Genomic DNA, 23,619 nt, shown 5'->3' on the forward strand with positions numbered 1-23,619 from the left:
ATTGCCCGTCATAAAATATTTGCGACGGATTAGTGACTATGTAGGCCAATGTTTAAAACTACTTTTGTGACGGATTAGCGACTACATGACCAAACTTTTCCAACTACGAGACCAAACTTTTGTGACTACAGAGACTAATTTTATTGCGACGGATTTGCGACTATTGAGACTAAATTTTTTTGCAACGGATTAGCGACTACAAAAACTAATTTTTTGCAACAAATTAGCGACTATTGAGACTAATTATTTTGCAATTAACCCATTAGTCTCTAAAACAAATCTGTAGTCGCTAAATTTTTGCGATTGACTATGATTATTTAGAGACCATAATTTAGCAACGAGCAATATCAATAAAAAAAAAGGGTACCACACATAAATTCAACTAACCAAAATGTTAATTTTAATCAAATATCCAACATCAACATATCAATTTTGTATCAATGTATTAAAAAACAATATTCAAAATCATATGACTAATTGTTTCAAAAATCATCTTCTATATAAAGAAAGCTACTTCAAATAAGAACTAACGACGATATACAAATATACCTCTAAAAACTAAAGATCAGTTGTTCACAAAATTACCGCCAAGAAAATAAAAATCACTTAGTTGCATCACGTGACCTGGTTACTGTAGACGTAGGAGGCTTAGAAGGACAGTAATGTTGGACAAGTGATGTCATCTCCTTTAATGTTTTGTGCATAGCGGATTTTTCCTTCTTCCATGTAGCTTTTTCGATCTTATGATTTCGTCAATTTCTTTAATTCTTTAACTTGAGAGCTTAGTTAAGAAATCATGGAAAAATGGAAGATGATGCTAGAGTTGCTCTTGTAGTACATTTGTGAAGCACTCCCTAAGCTGTATACTTTTTCTTTCTTTGCCCACCTACAACCTCCAAGCAGACTTTGTGGGGTTTATCTCAATTCCTTTGTTCTTTTATTCCTCAAGTTTTTCTATATATTCTCCCTGCAACAAGATATATATTAGTAACTATGGTCACAATAATTCAAACTTGAAAGACTAAAAACCTTTTAAAAAAATAAAAATAAAACAACACTTATAATAAAAATAACTAATGTAAGCAATTATTAGTAAAATTTCGGCAGCATCTTCTTTGTAAATTAAACAATTCCCTCCCATAGGATAAAATAAACCTGTTTCAATTCACATTTAGACATACCACGTTATCATTTGATTAACACCGGCCAATTATTCTCATCCTCAAACTCAATCACACAAACAAATAATAATCTAATATCTAAAAACATTAACTACCATATATTTTTTTGTAATCTTAGGAAAATATATAAGTATACTCATACCATGACTTGATGAGTCTTTTCACCCATCAATTCAATTGCTAAGGATAGTGATATTAGCTACATTATTCTCTGCTTCATTAGGCTATAACTACGTACATGGTTTACACAAAGTGATATGCATCACACTTCTTTTGCTTGCTAAAGGAAGTCAGTGATGGATATAGTCCCTAGCAATTGGCTTGCTTTAAATGGCTTTAAATACCAATAAGCTTAATAAAAAGTAGCTCAACTAGAACACTCTAACAAGAACATCTAGTAGTTCACCTTGTTTACCTTATGTCCTTTTCCACTAAATGGGTCCGATTTCTATGCATAGGGAACTTTCTAATTACTCCCAACTAAAAAGAATTTACACTAGTAGTCGAATCCAACTATGTTACTTAACCTATCTCAGCACGGCAACACTACAAACATAAGCCAATACATACTATATATACTCATTGTATATCATCATGTTTTTGTTCTATACACATCTGAATACAACTTTCTTTCTCATTTATCTATCCACCAAAGGATGGCCCTATGCAAGTTATAGACTTACAAGATGAATGTTATCTAAGCAACAAATCCTGAATGACCATGCATAAAGCTATCAAAAAGAATTTTGTAGCCCTTTTAGTGTTTTTATCAAAAAGAATTTTGAGAAAAGACGCTAGCTTAGTTTGGCAATTTTTTAACGAATGTCAAATTATATCATGCCTAATATTTTAGTCAGCAATGGCATTGCATAGATCGTTAAATCAAAATAAAATCGCCAAATAAAGAACTGGTATTTGATGGAATGAAGTTTGTGATACTTTTGTTAAGAAATGAGGCACCATGAAGGTTTCGCAAATGCCTTTAGGAATCACAGTTGAATTTTGTTTTAGCACTCCATATTATAGAATCAATTTAATGTGCCTACAGAAATTGGAGTAATAGATCGTAATGTATTCTACCACCCTTGTGATAACAAATATGGAATAGCTTTTTTCTAGTGGACCTTTCATCTGTTTGACGTCCATAGTTGACTTTATGCTATATAAGAAGGGTATTGTCCTATATAACTCTAAAGTCTAATAATAGGTATTCTACAATTAAAATAGGCAGAAAAGCAGAGTCCTAGTAACTCCTGCAAAATCGGTTGCAAAACTTGCGACTACTCATCTTTTTCAGTCATAAAAATAATTTTTGCGACTGATTATTATGGTAGTCACAAAAAACAGTTGCTAATTTTACTTTTTCTTGTAGTGTAGAAAATGTTACTAATGTATAATTTTTTTATTATTAAGATTATGTTTGTAAAAATCTGATTTTATATCAGAAATAATAATATTTGTATCAGATATTAAACTATGTTTTCAGAAATAATAATAATATTTGTATCAGATTATAATATGTTGTTGATTGTTCATTATCTTCAGGAATCAGATTATTTTTGTCATTTATTACATTTGTTTTGTCATGAATTAAATTATGTACGTCAGGTATTAAAATATTTTGATCGGGAATTGATTTGAATATATCAGGAATTAGATTGTATATTTCAGGAATAAAATTGTTTCAATTAGAAATTAGATTGAATGCATCAAGAATAAGATTATCTTTGTCATTTATTAGATTTGTTTTGTCAGGAATTAAATCATGTATGTTAGGTATTAAAATATTTTGATCAACAATTAATTAGAATATATCAGGAATTAGATTGTATATTTCAGGAATAAAATTGTTTCAATCAGAAATTAGATTGAATGTATTAGGAATAATATTATTTTTTTCATGTATTTTATTTCTTAGATCAGGTATTACTTTATTTAGGACAAGCATTAAATTATGTTGATCAGGAAGAAGATTATCTAGGCCAGGTATTATACTCTTTAAGTCAGCTATTACATTTTTTATGTCAGGAAATTATTTATGTTAGTAATTAAAATATTTAGATAAGGAATAAAGATATTTTTATTTTATACTAAATGAACAAGTAACAAATTTTAAAATAACAAAGTATGTACGTACCTGATTCATTCTCATCCCATATCCTTGATTTAGCAAGCTTGGTCCAACGTTTCAGAATGTATCTCTCTGGTATAGCATGTATGCTGTACATTTGCATTATCTTGAGAATGTGAAAACACAGCAATCCAGTCTCTGTGAAGCACATACAAGAACACATAAACTCATTGTTTTGAGTGTAATATATGACTTGATAGGTGTGCATATAATCTTCATCAAGAGAAACATCAAACAATTTGACATATTGCATTGAAGTGGCTTTTTCTCTTGCATATGCTCCAAGACTTGTTTCAAATTCCAACCAAAATCCTTGTATAAGTTTAGAGTATAAACTTCAGCTGCATGTTTTAATATTTTTGTTGTTGTTCTTGGTCTCTCAGTACATCTGAAGTTGTCACTCTTTTCAGTGCTTCTTCATCTTTTCACAGTAGCTTCAAATATATGAAAGAACTCCAAAAGCTTAGTGGTTTTGTTGTCCTTAAATGAAATTTCCCTGTTCGTTACTTCTACGCTTTGAGATGAAAGAATTCTAGCTGAGAAAATATCCTTGCTCAATGTTGTGCACCATTTATCTTGTAGACCGTATAACCTGTCAAACCATTCTATTTTTTCTAAACCATGTTTTTGAACCATCTTGTGGCAGCAATCTTCAAATTCAGATTTTGAATCACATCCGCTTAAGCATTTGTGAAACAAAATTCTTTTGCAAATGCCATAGACATAGCCTATGTCTTGAATTTGGATAAAACTCCAACAAAAATTGAATTACTTTAGTCAGGAATATGATTATTATAATTAAGAATTAAAATACTTTTGTCAGGAATTAAAATACTTTAGTAAGGAATTCGATAAATTATGTAAGATATTTGTATATTTTTCTCAGGAATAACAATGTTAGAGTTAGAAATTTGCATATTTTAGTCAGATATTAGATAATTTAAGTCGGGTATAAAAATATTTGGGTCAGGAATTAAATAGTTTTAGACTTTTATTGGAGCTTAGAATCAAGATATTTAAAATTAAGACATTAGTCAGATTATCAGTCAAATTAATCTTCCACTATAATTCTGCCATTTGGGCCCCAGTAAACGCTTTAAAAACAGTTACTTTTTTCCTTTTATAAATCATTTCCTTTAACTCAATTTGCCATCCCAACTTTCTTCATAAATTCCACATATTAGAGCTCAATTGTAACTGTAGAAGCAACAAAGAACAAACTTATTTTAGAGTTTTATTGGAGCTTAGAATCACTCATTTCGTTTCAGGTAACCTCTTTTTTATAAAAATAATTTTAAAATATTTTTTTTGAATATTTATTGGATCCTGTTTTTATCTTTTGTTATTTATTTATTGTTGGAATTTTTGTGGCAGAAATGGAGGAGAATAAGGTGATTCTCATATTTAAGTATTTGAATGTTGTAATTGACATTGAATATGCGATTGGCAAAAAAAACTTGCAAGATACAGCAAACTTCGTGATATGGATGATCCAGTAGAAGGATCAATTGACCTTCTGTACCCTGTATTTCAGTATATTTATAAGGGGAAGTATAGGACCTTAGCGGATGATGGTGATGTATTAAAGATGATTAGGAGGTTACCTAATCAGAACATATATAACATACATGTGGGGAGCACAGATGACCCTGGTTTTTTAGCTGACTGTATCATTGAGTACAGGATGAAGCAAAATGGGACTTGGCCACCCCCTGGTTATCCTCATTATGGTGCCCAACCACCACAGTGAACATGTCTGCATGAGTAAGATGTGTATAATTTATGGTTTGTTGGATATTGTTGCATAAACTAACATCTTTTATTTGTTACTGTAGGTTAGAAGATGTCTTGGAATAACTTATCACCCACAAACAAGAAGAAATGCATATCTGAAGATATCTTGAAATATGATTATTATCATCAGGAATTAACATATTTTGGTCTGATTTTAGATAAATTATGAAAGGTATTAGTATATTTTGGTCAGGAATTAAATAGTCTTAGAGTTCACTTGGAGTTTTGGATAAGGACAAAAAAAAATGTAATAATAAGAAATGTACTTGGAGTACTGGATAAGGACCAAAAAAATGTAATAATAAGAAATAGAAATATATTTAAAAAGTATTTTTTTAAAAAATATTTTTTGTTTGTCGATAAAACCAATATTTACTCATACATTTTGCAAGTTTTTGTTCTTGCTATATTCTCTCTCCTAAAATAAACTTTTTTTCAATGTTCCTCAAATATGCAAAACAATTCTCAGTCTTCTACTTCATCAAACGATCCTTAATATTTCTCAAATATGCAAAACAATTCTCAGTCTTCTACTTCATCAAACGATCTAGAAGAAAATGCAATTGATAACTTTGAAAAAAATTAAATGATCTGTTGGATAGAAGAGATAGAGTGCAGAATGGACTGATGAAGCTCTATGAAAAATTAGAAAATAATGAAATTGAAGAACTAAGCAACAGAAAGAGAGCAAAAGAGATATGGCAGGAAACACAGAACAAAAAACAGAAAGAAGAAGATCAACACAAGAAGGAAGAGAAAGAACAAAAAGAAGATCAAAAGAAAAAACAAGTTTAAAATCTCAAGAAGAACAAGAAGAAGATTATGATTTTAGGGTTTTTTTTTTTATCTTTTTTTTTCTGTTAACTTCTAATCACAATCAATATCATTAAAATATATGGAAAAAATTAAATGTAATAATTAAATTTTCTAATATATTTATGTTTCTGTATTTGCTTATTTTATTATCAAAAGCTTTTGTTTTGTTGGTTTTTATTTAGGTATTGGTTTTTTTTTCTTCAATTAATAATTTTTCGTCAGGTTTTATATTATTTTAGTCAGGAATTTGATTTAATTTGTCATGTACTTGTTTATTTATTTCAGAAATAAAATAAATTATCACAATCAGAAATAATTGTTCAAGTTAGAAATTGTATAAAATAAAAAGGAATAAGAATATTTTACTCAGTAATTATAACATTTTGCTCATAAATTGACTTAGAATTAAATTAAATACATTTTTAATTAGTAATGACTTAATTTCATTCAGGTATTAGAATACTTATATCAGGATTAAGGATCTTGCTATCATGAATAAGATTCTGTCAATCAGGATTAAATAATTTGAACTTATTAATATATCTTAGTCAGGTATTACCTTTTTTTTTATCAAAATTAATATTTTTTTGATCAAGAATTAGATTACATTAAATTATACAATACCTATATTATGAAGCTAAAACATATATTATTATTCAAGAATTAAATAGTTCTTAGAAAAGTTAAAACAGGTTTAAGATATATATCAGGAATTAGATAATTTCTGTCAGGTATTGATCTATTTTTATCAGTTATTAAGCTATTCTGATCAGGAAACCATATATTATGAAGACAAAAATTCTTACCTCTGGTATGGTGTTACTCATTGCAAGATCCTGATCAATGAAGATTGATTTTGGTTCGATTCCACACATTGACTTTTTGAAAATTGAAAGAAGCCAAACAAATGTTTCAGTCTTTTCATCACTTATGAATGCACATCCAAACGTTGTTGTTCTCCAGTGACAGTTTATACCAACAAATGGTGCACATATCAACCCATATTTGTTTGTTCTGTACGTTGTATCGAAATTTGAAACATCACCATAGGCTTTGAAATCTTCAAGCATTTGAGAGTCACGCTAAAAATAACTCACCACATTGTTTTCTTCTCCAAATTTCAGTTTGTAAAAGAATGAAGGATCATTATCTGCTCTCTTTCGAAGGGTATCTAATACATTCTGCATGTCTCCACCTTCAACCATACTCATTTTCACCCTTGATACATAGTTAAGGTGGTCTCTCTTAGTATTATGACCTACACATTCTTCTCCTCCAGCTTCATTGGTGATATAATTGTAAGCATCCATTAGTTTGATACCACTTTCAAGTTTCAACCATGCTCTCAATTAGTTCGCCCATTGGAGCTGATATTTGCCTTTTTGATCTTAGATGATGTCGTTGAACTACTATAACCAATTCATGATTATGCTCCAACTCATGTGTAAGAGCTATGAAATTTCCTTCTTTGTTTTTCTTGAAACGAATATGAGCTTTGCATCCAGTTGTTGTCTCATTTACCTCCCTTTCTTTTCTCTTTTTTTCATCAGTTTTACCCAATATGAATATTTCCACTGAATTTTGTTCACCTATTATCTTCATTTTACCCTTTGTATGTCCTTCCTTAGAACATCTAAAATAAAACTCATACAATTTATCATTGGTATCTCTTCTCTTTGTTGATTTTCTGACACTGAAACCAACAGATCTTGAATGAGCTTTGTATAACACATATCCCTCATTGTAGTCTAATACTATATAACCTGCTAGACATCTACTTATGTCTTCATCCATGTCATATTAGTAATAATCTGCAACAAAAGTATATATGAATCATATCATACTTTATTTTTGTCAGGAATTACAATATTATAGACAGTAATCAAATATTATTTAAATTTATAATACTTAAGAATTACCATGTCTTATTCGGGAATTAGATTATTTAAATCAGGAATTACTAAATACTAGTCAGGAAATAAATCATCTCAGTCTGGTTTAGGATTATATTAATCAGGAAACAGATAATATTGGTCAGGAATTATATAGGAGTTAAAAAGGAAATAGATAATGCTGGTCAGGAAACAGATAATGATATTCAGTTTTAAGATAACAATAGTCAGATATATTAAGGAATTAGATTATTTTATCAAGTCATATATATTTTTCTGGTCAGTAATTACAATATATTAGTCAGGAAATATATTATCTTAGTCAGGAAATAGATAGTGATGATTAGAAATTATAGGAATTGAAAAGAAAATAAATAATATTATTCAGGAAACAGATAATGCTAGTCAGGTTTAAAATAATAATAGTCAGGTTTAAAATAATAATAGTCATTCAAGAATACTAGATTTTTTAATCCAGTCAAAAATACTTTGAAATTGTCAGGAATCAGATTATTTTCACTAATTACCATATAATTTTTTTTTTAGGAAATAGGTTCTATTAGTCAGGAATTATATTGTCTGCAACTGCATCAATAAATTACAGAGCATTTAATAATTTTACAGAACATTTAATTATTAGTATACCTATTATATTTGCAGCATCTTCATCTCTTTCTTCATCATCTCTTTCTTCATTGATGTTGTCTTCTAAAATTACATTATCTACTGCATTCATCATTAGTATTAGTATATTTGAATTTCACTCTAAAATTATCAAAAAAATGGATTCAAATTAAAATTAATTTTCTACGACATGTAATAAATACAATTCGAATTAAAATAGCTTTGCATGCAAATCATAAGTTGAAATTAAATACGATCGAAAAATAAAATGCGACTGGAATATTAATTAGGCCTGATTTCAAATTATAAGTCGAAATTAACTACGATCTGAAATTAGATTAGCGTTGATTGCAAATAATAAGTCGAAATTAACTCGAATTTAAATACGATCTGATGTTAAATCGAAATTTAATACGATATGAAATTCAATTTGCCTTGCATGCGAATTATAAGTCGAAATTCATATTTCAAATTCACTATGATACAATCTGAAATCATGAACTAAATTATGTGTAATTTGAAATTAATTATATATGATTTGAAATTACATACAATCAAAATTTATGAACTATATTGTACCTTTTTCAGCAGTAATTGAGCTAGAAATTGATTTTTTAGGTGAATCAGAATCTCCTTCAATCATTATTCTATTGTTTGATTTCTCCATTTTTTTTTATGAAATTTGAGATTTGAATTCTTTGAAATTTGAGGAAATGAAATGCTTGATATTTGACGAAATGAAGGCATTTGAATTGTCAGTGAATGACGATGCTCGAAATTTTAAGAAAATGATGAAAACGTAAATATTCAGACACTTTATAAAATGGCGCGCGGGCGTTAGTCAGGCTGATCAGGCCAGCGCCTTTTTAATAAAGAGGCCCGGACTCACGTGAGTCCAGTCTCACACAAAACGCTTTGTTTAATAAAAACTAAACCGCAACACTTGACTTTTCACAGTTTCACCTCATTCGATTACGGTTCGACGTGAAAGGTTATTCATCACTAGGTTTGGTTTTGGGGAGACACAAATGGGTGTCTACATTGTGCCATTAATTTCAAGGTTAGAAAAGACTTAAATTTTTCGTCAAAAACAAAAAATCCCTTGAAAAAGGCACTGATGTTCAGAATTTGGCTAAAATCACAATCCCAACGGAGTAAAACCATTTCCAGAACGCCTTTTCCACCCAAAATTCACTATTTTTGGGCGAAAATCTGGGTTCCGGGCCAAATTCGACATTAAAAATGGGATGAAAATTAATAAAACCTAGCTACTAATCTAATTAACAACTTAAACCAGAAAAATAAGCCAAAATTAACCTTGAAAAACATAATTGTAAAAATAAACGAGCGGGGCTCCGATACCGCTGTTGGGGTTTGGTGAGTCCTACTCACCGCGGAAACGACCCTGACCCAAGGAACCACTCGTAATTAATAAAATCATAAAGCATAACTAATAAACACGAGAAAAGGAAGAACGAATCATACCCATAAAGCGAGCTTCGCCCTTACACACGAGTTCTTACTTGAAAGCCTTAAGCACCGCAAATGCCGCGCCTCCAACGGTATCCACCCACAAAGGACGAACACGACTTTTTAGGTCTGTTACCCTTGGAGTTAGCAAGGTCCGACCAAAACCCAAGTGTTAATTGAGTTTAAGAGTTTTTGCCAAAATGCAATGCTCTTTCTAACTCCCACTCAAGCAAAGAATTCTCAAGACATGCTATGGCTATTTATAAGGAAGGATTCTTTGTGAATTCCACTCATCTTTCAATGTGGGACTTTTTCACAAAAAGATCCCACATGGAAAGATTGGTGAATTCAACCCTAAGTTAAATAAACCAAGGAACAAGTAACAAGTGTCACATGGTTAGGAGTGGACCACTTTCTCACTTGGTCCCCAAGGCATTTCACATGTAATGTGAATTAACCATGTGTCACCCAACCTTGAGCTCCAAGTTGGGTTCGGTTGGCCCATTTCATTTTGGCCCGTGTCCATGACCCATCAACCCGGGTCCACGGCCCTTGCCACATGTGTCACCACCGTGGCGTGCCGCCACCATGGTGCGCTGCCACGTGGCACGCTGCCACTATGTGGCTGCCAACGTGGATGCCACGTGTGCTGCCACGTGGCACGGTCCTATTGGGAACGCTTTCCTAGCCTTTTATGTGGCTAGGATTTCACTTGTTACTTGAAACATTTTCCCGTCTCGCCAAATCCTAAATTTTGGCTCGACATTTGAGATTCTCCGACGCTCAGTTTCGACGCTCCAAGCTCGAATTTCCGACGTCTAAATATCTAACACTCGGGCGACGAACTAATTTCTTCCGAATTAATTCGTCGAGTCGGTTCGTATATTTGCTTGGGTGTGACCCGAAGGGTTCAGTCAAGATTAAGCTGTAATATTAATTATACATTAATATTACTGATCGAAAGCGGCCTCCACCCAGGAATTCCGATCACTTGACCTTACTAAATATATTAGCTTTCTAATAATTCTGAACCCGCTATCAGAATAATACACTTGTTCGAAGGACACCATTCCTTTCACATATAACATATTACTTTATGAGATCATACATATTTAATTATGATTGAACTTAACAGTATTTTTAACCCTTACACTGTGATCAATGCCAAAGAAAAAGCATGAAAGATCTTCTTTCAATCGAGAATCATTCATTAAGAATGACCAACATTGAACTATATTAGAATTTATCATTTGAGCAGGGGCTGTTGGAGCTAGGGATGTTGTGTCATCTCTTGTTATCATGAGAGGACCTTCAAATTTCACAGTCTCTTCACTGTGCAATATTAAATATTTATAGTAAATAAAATATTATTTAAAGTAAACTAAATATAATTTAAAGTAGATATAATATGTTTGAAAGTAAATTATATATTACTTATTGTTTGAATGGGCTGTACTTCACAAAGCAGTAATCAGCCACTACTTGATAAAGCTCTGGCATTTCATTCATTCTTGATTTGTCTCCTTTCATTGTCTTAGATACAAAATCAATGTCAACTTCTTTCTCTCCACCATCTAAATTGATTTTAACTTTTGAAACTATCTCCTTGTGACTGTCCTTAAACTCAATCGTGGTTGTTTCTGCCTGGAGTTGTTTTTCAGCAACAACTGTAATAAAATAGCAGATATAGTTTCAAAATAATGATACACTATTGACTATGTATTGAATAAATATTTACTAAAGTTAACAACTTACCTTCAATTGTTTTTTGTGTTGTTTCCTTTGTAAGTGTTGCCTGATTTAGGATACTCTCAGTGGCTGAGTGTACTACCTTAGTAATATCAAGTCAACACCCTGGTTTTTAGCATCTTTCTCTCCCTGATTATCAGCATCAACATTCTGATTATCAGCATCAACTTCCTAATTATCAGAATCTTTCTCACCTTTCTCTTCATTCTTCTCATCTTTCTTTTCATTATTCTTTTTCTGCTCCTCCTCTTGTTCTTTGTTTTCCTTATTTTCTTCCTCCTCCTTTTCTTTTCTATCATCATCTTCTTTTTGTTCTTTTTCTTTGTTATCTTTCTTTTTATCCTTTTCTTCCTCTTCCTCCTCCTTCTTTTTCTCCTTTTCTTCCTCCTCCTCCTCATCATCTTCCTCCTCATCCTGTTCTTCCTCCTTCTTTTTGTTTTCATTATCTTCTTTTTTGCCATCCTTGTCTTTTTTTCCATCAACCAGATCCTTTATATCAAAATCGTCATCATCAACATCCAAATGGACAGTTTTAGGATCGACTGCATCTTCTTCAATATTTTAAGAATCTGTTTCTATTTTATGTTACTCTTCCCATGTTGACAGAAACACACAAGATACATCTCTCAGATCATCATAAAGCCTGACTATTTCATCCATAGCCCTTTGTACTCTGGGATCTTCCATTAGCCTTTGTGTTTTAGAAACCTGTTGAGAATAAGATGTAGACACATTTATTAATTGCTGTTTTATCTTCACTCCAAAGGTAGCTATATGCTCAGTATGTATCATTGCAAAGAGTTGTGAATCTCTAGTCAACAAATGTAGTTCTTCTTCAATTTCCTTCAAAATAAATAACAACAATTTATTAGTACATTATTTTTTTTAACACAAATAATATTTACTTTTAAAGTTAATTGGTTTACTTTTAAGTCAACATTATTTACTTTATGTTTATCATTTACTATATATTATTACTACTAGAAACAGAGCAATTCGATATAATAAAAGTAAACAAATATGAGATAAAAAAAACTGCATTTCATTTTAAAGTAAATCATTGTAACTAAAAAATATTACTCACATCTTTTGCAGTTTCATGTATTTCACTATCTGTCATCACACCTTCTGGTAGGTTGAATGACACCAATCTTCTCTCTCTATCAGAAAAATTTCTATAAGCATTCTCAATTACATCTCACAAGAATGCTTCCTTTTCTTTTTTTTTTCTACAAACTGGATAGTCATCTTTTTGAAGTTCTCCTTGACCAAAAGATGTCTTTGCCTCTTTTGCAATTCTTTCTTTAAATTTCTCATCTGACCAATGTTGGATCAATGGCAGTGTTGTAAGTTCAGGCTATCCTCTGAACGCTAGATGATGAAAGTGAAAGGAATGGTGTCCTTCGAACAAGTGTATTATTCTGATAGCGGGTTCAAAATTATTAGAAAGCTAATATATTCAGCAAGGTCAAGTGATCGGAATGCCTGGGTGGAGGCCGCTTCCGATCAGTAATATTAATATAATTAATATTACAGCTTAATCTTGACTGAACCCTTCGGGTCACACCCAAGCAAAATATACGAACCGACTCGACGAATTAATTCGGAAGAAATTAATTCGTCGCCCGAGTGTTAAATATTTAGACGTCGGTAATTCGAGCTTGGAGCATCGAAACCAATCGTCGGAAGTCGAGTCAAAAATAATAAAAGACGAGACGCACAAAAATAATAATAAATCGACCATATTCCCAAAATACCCCTAGCATCGGAGTGCCCCGACCATCCGAATGCTAGGGGCAAAAGTGTCCTAGCATTGGTGGCTAGCAAGCACCAAGCCGAGCCTAGCATGGCTGGCTAGGTGCGTGCTAGCGCACCATGCTAGTAGCCACAGCCAGCAGCAGCTAGCTACCGCGGCTAGGCTTGCGAGCATAGCAGCACGAGCAGCCGCACATAGCAGCAGCAAGCCCGCACCAAGTACGTGGCTTTCGCGCACAGCAGCAGCCCGCAACTTGGTGCGGGGTTGGGTGCGGGCTGGGCTCGGGCCGGGCTCGGGCTGGGCTCGTGGCTAGGCTCGTCGCTTGGGCCATAGGGCCGGTCATTTTGGGAAGCATGGAGAATATGGGAGCAAGTGGGTGAGGACATGTGGCACAAGGAGAGTATTGAGTGGGGAGCAAGTATGGTCCCCTACTCTCCATGTGGTCCTCACCAACCCATCTCACATGGTAATGCCACTTGTAAATTTATTATTAGTTTGCAATTTTAATTTAATTTAGCTTTAAATTAATTTGTGGAATTTCATGATCCCACATTGATGGGATAGAAATTCCTACTCATACTTTCCTCTATAAATATCAACCTTGGGATTTGGAGTAAAGTGCTTGAGTGGGAGTTAGAAAGAGCATTCCATATTTTTGGGAAAACTCTTAAACTCCATTAACACTTGGGTTTTGGTCGGACCTTGCTAACTCCAAGAAAGCGGACCTAAAAGTCGTGTTCGTCCTTTGTGGGTGGATACCGTTGGAGGCATGGCGTTTGCGGTGCTCAAGGCTTTCAAGTAAGAGCCCGTTTTGTGAGGGCGAAGCTCCCTTCAAGGGTATGATTCGTTCTTCCTTTTCTTGTGATTATTTATTTATGCTTTGTGGTTTTATTAATTACGAGTGGTTCCTTGGGTCGGGGTTGTTTCTGCGGTGAGTCAGACTCACCAAACCCCAACAGCGGTATCGGAGCACCACTCGTTTATTTTTATAATCATGTTTTTTCAAGGTTTATTTTGGTTTATTTTTCTGGTTTAAGTTGCTAATTAGATTAGTAGCTCGGTTTTATTTATTTTAATCCCGTTTTTAATGTCGAATTTGGCCCATAACCCAGATTTTCGCCCAAGACTAGTGAAATTTGGGTGGAAAAGGTGTTCTGGAAAGGTTTTTATCCCAGCAGAGCTGTGATTTTAGCCAAATTCTGACCAGAAATGCCTTTTTCGAGGGATTTTTCGTTTTTGACAAAAAAATTTAAGTCTTTTCTAACCTTGAAATTTATGGCATAACTTGTTGATTATGTGGTTGATTATTTGCAGTATTTTCTGCATTTTTAAGTCCCATTAAAGCACACTTACTTGGTAGTATTTGATGCTTAAAGGTTGATTTATTTTCACATAATTGCAAACTAATTGCTTTTTAGTGTGAAAAATTTATTTTTTTGAGGCTTCCTAAGTGTTAAAGATTCAATCTTTATTTGTGATAAGTGATTGAAACTTTAAAAACCACTAAATTCCATGTTATTTTGTGTTAAACTTTGTTGTTTTAATCATTTTGAGTTGATTGGAAACATAAAGTTTCAATTTTTGTTATAGAAATTTGGTTATCTTCATGTTGGAAGATATAATTTTCAAGGATTCACAAAATTTAGATGTTGGAATTTTCATTTGAACATTAAAGTTCATATTTTTCCAACTTCCCCTTACTTTGTCAAATTCTCAAGTTTAATTTAAATTGATTAAATTGAAAGTGAGAAATTGCCTCAATTTGTTTTTTCATCAAGCTAAACCAATTTAATTAAGAATGGTTCTTGGAATTATTTTGGTTATTTGCACTTTGAAAATTATATTAAGTTAGACTTGTTTTAAATTTTATTTTGCTCATAAAGTTAGTTCTAAAATTAATTTAGAATTAATTAATTATGTCTCGCAAAAAGGGATCAAATCCCGAGGCCGTGGCATGCAAAACGAGGCAAAGAACCACCTTGGCTAGCCGGGCTGCACAACAGCCCGCATGTGGCTGCCAAGGTGGCTGCCACGCCTTGCGTGCGGCCACACGCGCGGCAGCAGCACACGCGCGGCAGCAGCACACGGGCTGCAGCAGCCACGCGCGTGCGTGTAGTGGCAGCAGCATGTGGGCGCGTGCCGTGGGCCGTGTGTGCGGATTTTTGGGTGTGTGCATATGCTTGGTGCGCTGAGGTGACTAGCCGTAATATGTTTAGTTTGCATGAGCCGCGATTATTCGAGTTTCCTTGGCAAAACGCTTAAAGCGAAAGCCACTTGAAATGCGGTTGGCTTAATGTTGCTTATTTTGCCGTTTTATTTATTTTAATTAATTTTGTTTATTTTAATTAAAATTTTGGGAGGCTAGGCCTCAGTTTTGAGCGGCATTGGAAAAAATTTATTTTGACAAGTTTGGGTGCTACCGACTTAATTAATTAGATTAATTAAGGGAAATGCGGAATTTAGTGGGAGCTTCAATTATTAATGACGTCAATTACATAATCGGTTAAACAACTTTGACTAGTTTTAATTAGGCGTGTTAATCGGATTAACCACCTAGATTAGTTACTAGTGCGCGAGTTGTTTAAATGCATTTTACTTGTTTTGATTTTGTAAATTGCACGGGCCATTCACAAATACGGATAGAAAATGGCAACTAGTGGGACCCGACTAGGATAGAAAATACGGACTACGTGCCGTTATGTATTTTTGTAAATCTAAATACGGTCTACGCACCGTTAAGTATTTTTGTACTTTAATATTTAGATTATTCCTAGTCGTAGACACTAGTATTTGCATAGTTTGGTTAAGTCTTGAAGACGGCGTATCTTGGAAGACAAAGCCTTGAATTGCAAATGAAGACCTTTTGAAGATTTGAAGAATTCAAGGGGTCATGCTAGTTGCCAATATGCATCTATAATTTCGCTTTATATTTTATGCTTATATATATGTGAATTATTCGTTAGATGCATGTTTAGGTTTTCTTGATGTTGCGATGATTAGTTAAGTTCACTTAAATCAACTAACATAGAAATCCTAGGTCCCTTATAATATTGAGTCAAACTTGCCTTTCCAAAACAACACTTATTAACCGGACGAGGATGATGGTAGGCTATGCCAAAGCGAGGTGCCATCACTTCTCCAAGGCTCGTAAGGCACACCGGGTATGCACGTTGGTTTTGGTTTAACTCATCGGTATGAGTGAGGAGTCCTCACATACCGTGGCAAAAGAGATACATCGTCAAAGATGCATTAGATGCGACGATTGTCTAACCAAGAGTGGCTCAGAGCCATTAGCAAGGCAATGCTTACCCTAGAAGATTGAGTGTTTAAGACAAGCCAAAGCATGCTTAACCACTCTTTATTTCTTCGGATCTTGTTTCGCCTTATTTTCACAAAATAGGGACAATTTTACGTGTAAATAAGACGTCAAATAAGTATTGAAAATTTGCATGAATAAAATTCAATCTTATTTAAGTAATTTTGAATGGTTTTTCATTAAAATTCTTTCAATTGTAGAATCATGTCTTCAACTAATGACAACGAACTTATGTACCCGGAACTTCCCGAAAAGTTACCATTTTTGCTCAATTTGGTGAACTTTAAGGAATGGGAAGATGAACTCCGAAAAACACTCAGAAATTGCTACCTAGAGCATATCTTGAACACTCCGATCCCGAGTTTCTACTCGAAAGGGATCATGAGTGATGAAGCTCATGAAGAATGGAGTATGGATTGCAAGAGAGTTTTAAAACTCATGGCAAACTCCATCCCGGTTCAATGGAAGGAGGTTTTCTCCGGCTATTTTCCGGACATGATGCTCAAAGCTCTTGAGGATGTAGTAAATTTGAGGGTCACCAAAAGTGATAGGGGCAATTATGATGGTCATTTGGAGGATGTGACTAGGTCGCTCTCCAAAATGAGGATCAAGCCATCGCAAGAAGGTTGTCTCTCGAAAGAAAGACAAGAGGTGTGGGGAAAAGTCTACAATGCGAGACTTAGGCCCGGAATGCCACTTCAAGCTCATGTAATTAATATGACAAGGTTATTCAACCATCTAGAGCTAATTGGCAAACCAGTGGAAGACAAGCAAGCGGCTCACATGCTTCTTAGCTCTCTTCACTCGGGGTATGTGGGGCTTAAAATGCGTCTCACCGCCAATAGGGATACCCTGTCCTTAAGGGAAGTCATCCAAGAGATCCAAAAGACCTATTCTTGCAAGAAGGCTAACTTTGCCCTTAGACCAAGGAAGAAAGAGTTCAAAGACAAGAGGAAGATGCGCTGCTTCTATTGTAGTAATCCCGGACACTACAAAAGAGAATGCGGCATGTATCTGGATGATGAGGCGAAAGGAAAAGTAACCTCAACCTCAGGTATCATCTTATACACTTGAATATAAGCAATTTTAAAAGGTATTAGATGCCGGAAAATTGACTCACAACACACTCCTTTTTCAGGATCCAAGTGAGCGGTGCTTTTTCAAGTGGAATCGAGTTCACAAGTAGGATGGAAGTGATCTATCCAAGAAAAAACTTGTAATCTCATGTTTTGTCTAAAGAAGTAGAACTTATTTAGTTTTGTGTACCATACTTTTGATGTATTTCCGACGTTGGACGTCGTTTTCATCAAACCAAGACTTTTGTTTTGATGTCTTGAACATATTTATGGAATGACACTTTCACGTGTTTTTAGACAAAATGTTTGATACCAATGCAAAGAAAGCTAAGACTACACCGTCTAGTCAAACTTACTTTTGGCATTGTCGCCTTGGCCACATTAACATCAAACGCATCAAGAAACTTCTACAAGAAGGTATTCTTGACTCATTTGATTTAGAATTTTTTGAGAATTACGAAGGATGTTTATTAGGCAAGATGATAAAGCAACCATTCTCCAAGTTAGGAGAAAGGGCCGGTGACTTGTTGGGACTAATACACACTGATGTATGTGGGCCAATGAGTACACCCGCAAGGAATGGTTATCGGTATTTTATAACCTTCACGGACGACTATAGTAGATATGGTTATGTCTATCTAATGTCGCACAAATATGAATCGTTTGATAAATTCAAAGAATATCAGAACAAAGTTGAAAACCAACTCGGCAAGAAAATCAAAGCGCTTCGATCGGATCGAGGTGGCGAATATTTGAGCCAAGAATTCGATGACCATCTGAAAGAACATGGAATACTTTCAGAGTTGACACCTCCGGGAACTCCTCAATAGAATGGAGTATCTGAAAGGAGGAATCGAACCCTGTTAGACATGGTCCGATCGACTATGGGTCTTAGTGAACTTCCAATCACTTTTTGGGGACATGCACTTTTAACTGTGGCACTCACACTGAATCGTGCTCCGTCAAAGGCAGTGGAAAAGACCCTATATGAATTATGGACAAATAAACCGCCAAGGTTATCTTTTCTCAAGATTTGGGGATGCGAAGCATATGTCAAGAAACTCATTTCCGACAAACTTCATCCAAAATATGACAAGGTTAGTTTACTTTGTGGGTTATCCAAAAGAAACCAAAGGGTATTACTTCTACAACAAATCCGAGAACAAAGTGTTTGTTGCTCGTGATGGTGTCTTTTTGGAGAAGGAGCATCTCTCCAAAACGCCAAGTGGGAGGAAAATCGAACTCGACGAAGTTCGAGAGGACGAGCAACAAGGACAAGTTGACAATCAAAGTGCTTACAAAGCAGCTGTTGACATTGGTCAAAGTCAAAATATGCAAAGTCAAACCGACAATGCAAATGCTCAGTCCATTACCCTACGTAGGTCAACTCGGCCAAGATCTCAACCTAACAGATATCTCGGTGTTGTATTAATCGAAGATCAGGACATCCTAGTAGTGGATGGAGATGAGCCGGCAACCTACAAGCAAGCTATGACGAGCCCCGACTCTGCAAAATGGCAAGAGGCCATGAAATCCGAAATGGACTCCATGTTTGAAAATCAAGTATGGGACTTGGTTGATTTACCCGTAGGTTACACACCTATCGGATGTAAATGAATTTTCAAGATGAAAACCGACAAAGATGGAAATGTATTTATTTACAAAGCAAGGCTGGTAGCAAAAGGTTACAGGTAAATTCACGGCGTTGATTACGATGAAACCTTTTCTCCAGTTGCTATGCTTAAGTCCGTTCGAATTCTTCTAGCGATTGCTGCATATTACAATTATGAAATATGGCAGATGGACGTCAAAACCGCCTTCCTCAATGGAATTTCGGAAGAAACTGTGTATATGACACAGCCTGAAGGTTTTGTTGACCAGAACAATCCTAAGAAGGTATGCAAGCTTAAAAAGTCCATTTATGGATTAAAGCAAGCAAGCAGAACTTGGAATTTGCAATTTGATGAAGCCATCAGTAAGTTTGGTTTTATCAAGAATCCAGATGAGTCTTGTGTCTACAAGAAGGTCAGTGGGAGTGACATCGCCTTCCTAGTCTTATATGTCGATGACATTTTGCTCATTGGAAATAGCATTCCATTGTTAGAGTCTGTAAAGGCTTGGCTCGGGAAATGTTTTTCAATGAAAGACTTGAGAGAGGCTCAGTACATATTAGACATCAAGATCTATAGGGATAGATCAAAAAGGATGATAGGAATGAGTCAGAGTACTTACATCGATAAGGTACTAGCTCGATTCCAAATGGAAGGAGCCAAGAGAGGGCACCTACCCATGTCACATGGCATAACCTTAAGCAAGAAGCAATGTCCAAAGACACCTGATGAGCGAGAAAGGATGAGTCGTATTCCATATGCTTCGCTTATTGGATCGATCATGTATGTCATGATATGTACTAGGCCGGATGTATCGTATGCCTTGAGTGCTACGACCCGATACCAATCAAACCCAGGAGAGGCGCATTGGACTGCGGCCAAGAATATTCTGAAGTACCTGAAAAGGAACAAGTAAGGATAAATTCCTGGTCTATGGTGGTAAAGATGAATTGGTTGTTGAGGGATATACTGACGCAAGCTTCCAAACAGACAGAGACGACTTCAAGTCACAATCAGGATACATATTCTATCTCAATGGAGGAGCGTTTAGTTGGAAGAGTGCAAAGCAAAGCACAACCGCTGATTCTACAACTGAAGCCGAGTACTTAGCAGCATCTAAGGCAGCCAAGGAGGCAGTCTGGATTCGCAAGTTCATTAATGAACTTGGTGTTGTACCCTCCATCAAGGGTCCAATAGACCTCTATTGTGACAACAATGGAGCTATTGCTCAGGCTAGAGAGCCACGAGAACATCAGAAGGTCAAACATGTCCAGAGGCGATTTCACCTGATTCGAGAATGGAAGTCAGAGGGTGAAATCAGAATTTGCAAAGTTGGAACGGATGACAATGTAGCCGATCCACTTACTAAACCTTTGTCTCAAGTGAAGCACAACAAACACATTGAGGGAATGGGATTCAAGCATGTCGTGAACTGGCTTTGAATTCCATATTATAGTGTCTTAATCAAATTTTGGACAATGTTGATGTAAAGCACCATGATGAGCCATTCAGTTTTGGAGTAATTAAAATTTTCATGCAATTTAAATCACTCTGTCTCTATTTAATTGTGGTTTAGAATTAAATAATGAGTCCATTCGATTTTGATAAATATTCAAAATAGGGTATCAAGTCAATGGCTGGGACAAAGAAACACCTATTAAGTGAACATTGAATATTTTAATCGAAAATTATCCCTAATCAAGGTCATATTTTGTGGACGATTAATGACCATCAGAGATTAGTGTGTAGTATGATTTATAGCACCGTTTCTTGTGCTATGAGGATATAAATCATTTGCACTGGTATTGGTTTAGAACCATACTGGATCGACCTATGAGGATACTTTAAGAGATTTAAAAATCGTCATAAGTATTTTCTCATTATTACTATCGGAACTCTTTATCTCTGACCATGAGTAGTGGGAGATCTCTTGTTTGAGTACTGGTCCGCTTTGGTATCCGCCAAACGTCTGCCGTAACTGGGGATTATAAAGACAGATATCAGGCGGGTGAGTCCTCTTAGTAAGAGAAGCTACATTACAAGACTGGAAATGTCCCCCCACTAACAATAGGGAAAATGTCTTGTTGTTTACAAAGCCTCTCGAAGAGCGAGACTGTAACAATGCATGGCCGTGCTCAGATGGATTGTAGAAATCATCTGCTTATTGACAGTCAAACTCGGATTTCGAGAAACACTTCTGGACGTAACAGAGATAACGAGTAATCTTACTCTATAGTTCATGAAGAGACATGAAGAGACATAGGAAAGGGGCTATACACTAAATGCACACTTGTCCGGAAGGACAAGTGGGAGATTGAAAGGAATGGTGTCCTTCGAACAAGTGTATTATTTTGATAGCGGGTTCAGAATTATTAGAAAGCTAATATATTCAGCAAGGTCAAGTGATCGGAATGCCTGGGTGGAGGCCGCTTCCGATCAGTAATATTAATATGATTAATATCACAGCTTAATCTTAACTGAACCCTTCGGGTCACACCCAAGCAAAATATACGAACCGACTCGACGAATTAATTCGTAAGAAATTAATTCGTCGCCCGAGTGTTAAATATTTAGACGTCGGTAATTCGAGCTTGGAGCGTCGAAATCAATCGTCGGAAGTTGAGTCAAAAATAATAAAAGACGAGACGCGCAAAAATAATAATAAATCGACCATATTCCCAAAATACCCCTAGCATCATAGTGCCCCGAGCATCCGAATGCTAGGGGCAAAAGTGTCCTAGCATTGGTGGCTAGCAAACACCAAGCCGAGCTTAGCATGGCTGGCTAGGTGCGTGCTAGCGCACCATGCTAGCAGCCACGGCCAGCAGCAGCTAGCAGCCGCAGCACGTGGTGCGTGCAGCAGCTAGCTGCCGCGGCTAGGCTTGCTAGCATAGCAGCACGAGCAGCCGCACATAGCAGCAGCAAGCCTGCACCAAGTACGTGGCTTGCGCGCACAGCAGCACCCCGCAACTTGGTGCGGGGCTGGGTGCGAGCTGGGCTCGTGGCTAGGCTCGTGGCTTGGGCCATAGGGCCGGTCATTATGGGAAGCATGGGGAATATGGGAGCAAGTCGGTGAGGACATGTGGCACAAGGAGAGTATTGAGTGGGGAGCAAGTATGGTGCCCTACTCTCCATGTGGTTCTCACCAACCCATCTCACATGGTAATGCCACTTGTAGATTTATTATTAGTTTGCAATTTTAATTTAATTTAGCTTTAAATTAATTTGTGGAATTTCATGATCCCACATTGATGGGATAGAAATTCCTACTCATACTTTCCTCTATAAATATCAACCTTGGGATTTGGAGTAAAGTGCTTGAGTGGGAGTTAGAAAGAGCATTCCATATTTTTGGGAAAACTCTTAAACTCCATTAACACTTGGGTTTTGGTCGGACCTTGCTAACTCCAAGGTAGCGGACCTAAAAGTCGTGTTCGTCCTTTGTGGGTGGATACCGTTGGAGGCACGGCGTTTGCGGTGCTCAAGGCTTTCAAGTAAGAGCCCGTTTTGTGAGGGCGAAGCTCGCTTCAAGGGTATGATTCGTTCTTCGTTTTCTTGACATAGTAAAGTTTGTATTCAAAACTAGATCTATCATCTGTGCTATATTAGAACCAATTATGAGTAATTTCTTTCAGTTTAACAGTTATAGAAAAATAAGTATTTATTTATATCCTCAAGAGTAACTTTTTGTACTCCCTCCGTGTTTTTTTAAGTGATACATATTGACCAACACATAGTTTTAGGCAATTTAATTAACTTAAATAAAATAAGAGGTAAGTGAGGTAGTGGAGTATTAAAAAATTGTTAAAGAAAGATAGTGGGGTTAATAGTTTATTGAAAAGTAATATATGTGAGAGGAAAGATATAATAAAAAAGTAATAGTGTGTTTGGGTGGGGACCATGAGAGGAGAGAGATATAATATTTTAATGTATTGTTTTGCCTAGAAAGGAAATATATCACTTAAAAAAACACAGCCGGAAATCACTTAAAAAAATACGGAGGGAGTAACTACACATGAAAAATTAGTATATTTATACATGTACTCGTAAAACCTTATAACATTATAATATATTAATGCATTCACTGTGCATGTCTAATTATTAAATAGTACTTAAAAGGACATGTTCACTTCAGCTTAATTTCAGTTCAGTTCAGCTGCAATCAATTCAGTTCAGTTCAGCTCCTAATTTCCTTCTCTCATAA

Source organism: Chenopodium album, chromosome 24 (assembly GCF_948465745.1).
Source record: "Chenopodium album chromosome 24, dcCheAlbu1.1, whole genome shotgun sequence".
NCBI classification, from domain to species: Eukaryota; Viridiplantae; Streptophyta; class Magnoliopsida; order Caryophyllales; family Amaranthaceae; genus Chenopodium; species Chenopodium album.